The sequence below is a fragment of the Chrysochloris asiatica genome, unplaced genomic scaffold (genome assembly GCF_000296735.1).
Source record: "Chrysochloris asiatica unplaced genomic scaffold, ChrAsi1.0 scaffold00260, whole genome shotgun sequence".
NCBI lineage: Eukaryota > Metazoa > Chordata > Mammalia > Afrosoricida > Chrysochloridae > Chrysochloris > Chrysochloris asiatica.
The window spans coordinates 1178562-1184695 of NW_006408778.1; the positions used below are offsets into that span (position 1 = coordinate 1178562).

Genomic DNA, 6134 nt, shown 5'->3' on the forward strand with positions numbered 1-6134 from the left:
CTGTACCCATGGACGAAGATATAGCCATTCTGGGAAAAAGCTGAGAACGAAGCATCCAGCTGATTGGAGGCACACAAAAATGTCCAAACATGCAGATAGTTCCCATTTGACCTAGTTTTGATGATTGGATGTTCAGAACTCAACTAGAGGAAGATAAAAATAATTTTGGTAAAGGAAACAAGACAATTTGATGAACTTGAGCTATATTTATGGATGTAGTCTTTCAAAATACCAACTGTGAAGGAAGCAATCTTCACATCAAGATCATTCCCATCCCCTCTACATACAGGGTTGATAGGGATGGGAAACTTAGAAATGTCTATCTAAAATGGGGGCGAGGGAGGTATATAAAGGCATGAAAAGACTGGATTCAAAGTTTTCAAATGGGACTTTAGTTTCAGAGTGTGCAAGGAAAGCTAAAATCCCCACTGAATAGTTTTCATCATGTCTAGATGGGTCTGGTGAAAGGAGATGGGGATAAGATTTTTACAAGTAATTGTTATCATGATTGTTTGTGATTGTTACAATTTAAAGGTAGAAGTTTTGTAATATAAAGGGAGGGAGTAGTTAATCTTACATTCCAAGATCAGAGGACCATAGTATCATCAAGGGACAAAAAGACAAGTGGATGTGGGACTCTCTCCAGAGAAGCAGTAACACCAAAGATGGAGGTAGAGATGATGACATGGAGAGACAGAGAAACCGAGGACTCATGGGAAGAGAAAGTTTGTGTGTGCCAGCTAGGAGGCAGGCTTGAAAAATGTGCCCTTTGGTAAAAAAACAAAACAAAACAAAACAAACAAACAAAAAAAAAAACAGAGGGAATAAAAGTAAATACTGTTGAATGATTATTCAAAGAGGGGATTATAATCCTTGCAATGTAATGATGAGCATAAAACCAACGTTCTCCCATGTAGACTATAACTCAATTCACAATATAAACATTAAAAAAAGAAAAGAAAAACATTTGTAACACATCAAAAACAATGCTGATAAGAAAATTCAGCCCTACCAAGCAAAAGAAACTAGGAATCGCCCCTGCCCCTTCCTCGCATTACCGGGATCCCAACAGAAGTGTTTTGCTTTCTTTTTTTAATAACAAATAAAGCAATCAAATTGCCATCATGGGACTGAGATCTACATCATCCACCAAGAGTGGAAAATTTATGAACCTCACAGACCAGGTCCAAAAGGATGCCCAGAAAAGAGAATTAAAAAAGAACAAAAAACAATGTATGTTGGTACAAGCTGTGGTTTTAAAGATGAAGGATCCCAAACAGATTATTCATTACATAGAGAAATTAGATGAAATGGAGTTTAATCCAGTGCAACAGCCACAGTTATATGAAAAGGTTCTGAAAGACAAGCATAAAAAACTGAGTGAAACCTGTGAACATATTCTACGACTCTATGAATAAGAGAATCCAAATATTTACAAAGAATTGAGAAAGCTCAAAGTAGAATATGAACAACTCAATTTTGCCAATATTTTGATGCTATTAAGAATACTCAGCATGTGGAAGTTGAGAATATTCCTTTGCCAGATATGCACCATCCTCCTTCCAACATCTTGATCCAGGGCATTCCACTTACTGGTTCTCAGCCACCCTCCATCCTTAAGAAGGCTACAGCCTATAGACCACTAACTAGGGCAATTTCTATACTTCTTCTTCTTGGACATGGTGTTCCACATTTGCCCCCTGGTAGAAAGCCTCCTGGTCCTACCCCTGGTCCTCATCGTTCTCAAGACTTACAGATACATGGCCATAAAGTGAGCTTTGCCCTAGATCTTCCCCCTTGTAGGCAAGATGAAGATATGTTATATAGTCCTGAACTTGCTCAGGGAGGCCATGATGATGATGTCTCTAACATCAGTGAAGATGATGGCTATCTTGAGGACATTGATCAAGATAAGCATGATGACAGCACTGATGACAGTGACACTGACAGGTCAGATTAAAAGAGCGAGGGGTATGATTTTGTGCACCGTAATGATAATGAAAGAGACAACAATGAAGAAAATAAGTCTGGTCTGAGTGTGCAATTGCAGATATGCCTGGAAAATTAAGGGGAAAAAAACAAGAATATGAAGGAGCTAACTCCACTTCAAGCCATGATGCTTTGAATGGCAGGCCAGGAAATCCCTGAGGTGGGACAAGAATTAGAGGAATTTTCAGAAGATGATGATGAAGATGATTCTGATGATTCTGAAGCAGAAAAACAATCACAAAAGCAACAGAAAGAGGAATCGCTTTCTGATGGCACAACTACTGGTTCATCACAGTAGCAGGCTCCTCCACAGTCTGTTCCTCCTCAGATACAAGCACCTCCCATTCCAGGACCATCACCCCTTGGACCACCACCTGCTCCACCTTTGAGGACACCTGGAACACCTACAGGGCTTCCTCCTGGACCACCACCAGGAGCTCCTCCATTCCTGAGGCCACCTGGAATGCCAGGACTCCAAGGGCCTTTACCATGGCTTTTACCTCTGGGACCACCTCCAGGCCAACCCCCAGGTCTCCCTCCAGGCCCCCCTCCAGGCCCCCCTCCAGGTCTGCCTCCTGGCCCTCCTTCCCAGGGACCTCCTCCATGGCTACCTCCCTCTGTACCTCCAGGTATCCCTACACCTTGTCCTGGCATGATACTCCCAGCTTTGGTGTTTCCACTTGGACCTGACCCACCTGGGCTTTTCCCACCAGCTCCCTTGCCAAACCCTGGGGTTTTAAGTGCCCCACCCAACTTGATTCAGCGACCCAAGGCAGATGATACAAGCGCAGCCACCATTGAGAAGAAATCCACAGCAACCATCAGTGCCAAGCCACAGATCACTAATCCCAAGGTGGAGATTACTTGATTTGTGCCCACTGCACTGAGAGTACGTCGGGAGAATAAAGGGGCTACTACTATTCCCCAGAGGAGGTCAGAATATGATTCTACTATGCCTCTTGCCAAAGCAGCTCCCAAATCTGGTCCCTCTGTTCCTGTGTCAGTACAAACTAAGGATGATATGTACAAAGCATTCATGAAAGAGATGGAAGGGCTACTGTGACAGATTTTGATCCATAAAAGGTTTCTGCTCATATCAGCATTTCATGGAGAAAGAGGCTCTCATTAAACCTAGGCGAACGAGCTACTTTCACTGTCAGGGTATTTTCTAATTCCAGTGCAGGAATATCCTAAAGCTTAGTCTTGGTCAGAATTTAAAGCATATAAGAGAGGATGTTTCATTAAAAATATATGGGTTATTAAAGCAGTGCTGCTAACATCCATTCCCTTTCACACCAGTTTCATCCTATTTCTTTCCCTTCTCCAATTTTTTTGAAACGTGATCAGAGAAGTCTTAGTTACTTACTTGTTTCAACACTCTTGTGTGCTATGGGCACAGGAGTAGAAATTTCTGAGAAACCCATTTATCTCACCCTATCTTAGCTTTTGTGTTTGAGTTATTTTGAATATTTTCTTGTAAATATTTTGTAATATTTTACTTGTAATGGAATGGATCACAATGTCATTTCCTATATAAAAGCAGCTTGTGGGAAGAAAATGTACAATTCTTTGATTAAAATTATTTCCCAGCGACCTCAACTTTTATTGTTTCCTGGAAAAAATAAATGAATATTCTATACCAAAAAAAAAAAAAAAAAAAGAGAAAAGAAAATTCGTAGCAACGAAAACATGTATGAAAAAACAAAAAATAACCGAAGTTAACATGATAACAGAACATCTCCACCAGAGTAAAACTACAATCACTTAAAGAAAATCAATAATAAACACTAGAGCAGAAATAAATGAGATAAAAAGCAGAAAATATATAGAATGACTCAACAAGACATGAAGCTGGTTCTTAAGCAAGCTGCTCACTTAGAAGACCTCAAGGCAATCCATTAAGGACCTTCAGGACAAATCCCTTTACAATACTCAAACTCAAAGGGAACCCACAGGAAGACTTGTAAGCTCTCTAGTGACTATGTTGGCCTATTTGTTAATAGAAATGGGGGAAATGGCAACAATGAAGACACGGTTGAGTTTGACCGTATTCCATAGACAATAAGATAAGAGATAGAAGAGGAAGAGCTGGTTAATTCAAAGTTTTGGGAGATCTGGTAACTTCTGAACCCATGGACATTGACTTAGCCATGGTGGGGTAGAGCTGAGAGTGAACCTTTCCAGAAAGTGAGGACCCTAGGACCATCAAGAAGGAAGAGTATTTTGGAAGAGACATAGGGTAGTTTAATGTGGGGGGTGGAGGAGGCAATACACTAGAAGGAAAAGTATGAGTGAAATGTGGGATCCTAACAAGAGAAGTAGTAACACCAGAGATTGACACAGAGGTGAAGGCATGGAGAGCTAGAGCAGGTGAGGACTCTAGACTCATGGAAAGAGAACAGAACAGTTGTGTGCTGGTGGGCTGGAGTCTAGTTGGAAATGTGCCCTTTGGTTGTTTAAATGATTATATACTCCTGTGTGTGTGTGGGGGGAGTATTTGACTGTATTATATATATTCAATACATGCAAATACTGTAACCTAATGCTCATGGAGGGACTAATATCATTGCAATAAAATAAAATAAGATTGGTTAAATGTAAAATCCATGTTCTGCCATGTAAACTGTCACTCAATTTATAATAAAAGCTTTAAAAAATAAAGAAGCTGGTTCTCTGAAAGAATTAATAAAAGCAACAGATGATGTGAAAATGTAACAGAGGAAAAGAAGAAGACATAAATAGCAAGCCTATGAAACCACATGGGTGATGTCACAACACAACCATATGAAATAAAAAAGAATAATAACAGAATACTAGGAAGATTTGTGCTCCAATGAATTTGAAAATCTAGAGGAAATGGGTATATGTTTAGAGAAACACTACCCTCCTTAACATTAACAGACCTGTAACCAGAGAAGAAATTTATAAGGTCATCAAAATCTTCCAACCAATAAAAGTTCAGGTCTAGACAGCTTCATTGCTGTTTTACTAAACATTGAATTCTTCTCAATACCTTCCAGAATATAGAAAAGGATGGAAAACTTCAAAAAACATCCCATGAAGCAAGCATAACCATAATATCAAAACAGGAAAAAACCATCACACACACACAAATTATATTATAGTTCAATATCTTTCATAAAAATAGATGCAAAAATTCTCAACAAAATCTCAACCAATAGAATTTAACACAACATCAAAAAAGTAACCAAGTGGGATTCATGTCAGGGATGCAACGATGGTTCAATATTGATTAAACAAACAAATAAACAAACAAACAAATCAAAAAAGTAGGAATTGAAGGAAAATTCTGCAACATAATTAAGACCATATATACAACATATCAATATATCAAAAACCAATGTAATTCTCAATGGAGAGAAACTGAAAGCTTTCACATTGTGAACAGGAATCAGACAAAGATGTCCATTATCACCACTCCTATTCATTAATACAATGGCAGTCTTAGCCAGAGCTGTACAGCAAGTCAGAGAAATTAAATTCATCCAAAGTACAAAGCATAAGTACAACACTATCAGTTGTAGATGTTATGATCCTGTATATCAAAAATCCCAAAGACTCAGAAAAAAAATAAAAATACAGGAACTCATTGGAAGATTTAGCAAGTTGGTGGGATACAAGATCAACACACAAAAATTAGTGGTATTCCTTTATATTAATAAGGAAATCTCTGGAAATGAAAATAGGAAAGCAACATCATTTACAATAGTCACACAAAGGATGAAATATTTAGGGATAAATCTAATCAGAGAAACAAAAGAGCTATTCAAACCAAACTGCAAAACACTACTTCAAGAAACCAAAAGAGTTTTATAGAAATGGAAGAATAGGAGGCAGACGTTAATGGTGGATTAGGGAGACATGTGGAGCAAACCTCTGGCAGCAATTACTACCAAAGTGGTGATCTTGGGTTAAACAGAGTGGGGAACGGATCAGAGCCATCATGGATACCTGATGAATCCTCAGATATAAAGGTGTATACATTCTTTTTTATTTTTAATCGCTGTTCATTGGTGTCTCACTATCTGCACACTTCAATTCTGGTGACTTTCAGAGGTGCCTGAGTGAGTGAACATTCCCCCCACCCAAGGATGGTTCTACTACACATGCACACAGGTCCATTC

The 6134-nt window shown here is 38.9% G+C and overlaps 1 pseudogene; it reads left to right on the plus strand.

The window, feature by feature from the left end:
- The first annotated feature begins 1124 nt into the window (after positions 1 to 1124).
- Positions 1125 to 3052, plus strand: LOC102833986 (annotated as a pseudogene).
- The last annotated feature ends 3082 nt before the right edge of the window (positions 3053 to 6134 follow it).